The 1,562-nt window shown below is 46.1% G+C and overlaps 1 pseudogene; it reads left to right on the top strand.

Moving 5' to 3' along the window:
• Positions 1–702: 702 nt before the first annotated feature.
• On the top strand, positions 703–1,349 carry LOC100963239 (annotated as a pseudogene).
• Positions 1,350–1,562: the final 213 nt, after the last annotated feature.

Here is a 1,562-nt window from a genome sequence, read left to right as displayed (position 1 = left end):
TTGTGGCGGGCACCTGTGGTCCCAGCTACTTGGGAGGCTAAGGCAGGAGACTCACTTGAGCCCAAGAGATTGCTGTGAGCTGTGATGCCACAGCACTCCACCCAGGGGACAGCTTGAGGCTCTGTCTCAAAAAAAATTTTTTTAAGAAGCAGAAAAATACAAAAAATAAGACATTAAATAGACCATGAGGTGAGCACTTGTTTCCTAATCTAAGAGCTAAAACTAGAAGGCAAAGCATGCCTTGTTTGACTTCAGCTGGGGATGTGCGTGTTGGGGGATTCAAACTTTTTGCCACTCGGTACATATCTGAAGATGATCACAAAAGCTCTGTCCGTACTGATTTTAGGTTCCAAATAAATTTTAGTTAAGTAGGCAAGTTTGCAAATACAGAATCTACAAAGTAACAAGGATCAACTACGTATCTAACACCACTTGAAATGTTTGTATTCCTAACATAATGAGACACTTCTCTCCTTAAAAGTCTAATATACAGGCTCGGTGCCCTTAACACAGTGGTTATGGTGCCAGCCACATACACAGAGGCTGTCAGGTTCGATCCCACCCCAGGCCAGCTAAACAACAATGTCAACTGCAACAAAAAATACCCAGGTGTTATGGCAGGCGCCTGTAGTCCCTGCTACTTGAGAGGCTGAAGCAAGAGAATCACTTAAGCCCCAGTGTTGGAGGTTGGTGTTTTCTCTTTCCAGCCAGCGCAGAGTGATGGGCATCTCCTGGGACAACTGGTGCAAGCACCGCAAGACTGGGGGCAGAAGAAAGCCCTACCACAAGAAGCAGAAGTATGAGTTGGGATGCCCCACAGCTAACACTAAGATTGGCCCCTGCCGAATACATCCCATCCGTGTTCAGGGAGGTAACAAGAAATACCATGCCCTAAGGCTGGACATGGGGAACTTCTCTTGGGGGCTCAGAGTGTTGTACTAGGAAAACAAGGATCAGTGATGGTGTCTACAAGGCATCCAATAATGAGCTGGTTGGTACCAAGACCTTGGAGAAGAACTGCATTGTCCTTATTGACAGCACACCGTACCGACAGTGGTATGAGTCCCACTAAGCACTGCCCCTGGGCCGCAAGAAAAAAGCAAAGCTGACTCCAGAAGAAGAAGAGATTTTAAACAAAAAACATTCAAAAAAAATTCAGAAGAAATATAATGAAAGGAAAAAGAACGCCAAAGTAAGCAGTCTTCTGGAGGAGCAGTTCCAGCAGGGCAAGCTACTTGCACTCGTTGCCTCAAAACCAGGCCAGTGTGGCCGAGCAGATGGCTATGTGCTAGAGGGCAAGGAGTTGGGAGTTCTATCTGAGGAAAATCAAGGCCCAGAAAGACAAATAATTCTTCCTCTCTCCTATCTTTTTTTTGTTGTTCCAGTTGTCATTGTTTAGCTGGTCCTGTGTTTGAACCCGTCAGCATTAGCTGGCAGCAAACCTTCCTCTCTAACTTAGTTCATGTAATAAATGTCATCATCCCCCCCACCCCCCCGAAAAAAAGAGTTGCAGGTTGCTGTGAGCTATGACCCCATGGTACTCTACTGAGGGCAACATAGTG

The sequence above is a fragment of the Otolemur garnettii genome, unplaced genomic scaffold (assembly GCF_000181295.1).
Source record: "Otolemur garnettii isolate 467f Iridium unplaced genomic scaffold, OtoGar3 scaffold00135, whole genome shotgun sequence".
Lineage (NCBI taxonomy): Eukaryota > Metazoa > Chordata > Mammalia > Primates > Galagidae > Otolemur > Otolemur garnettii.
The sequence above is the reverse complement of the archived record's forward strand: the minus strand, read 5'-3'. Positions and strand labels throughout refer to the sequence as shown.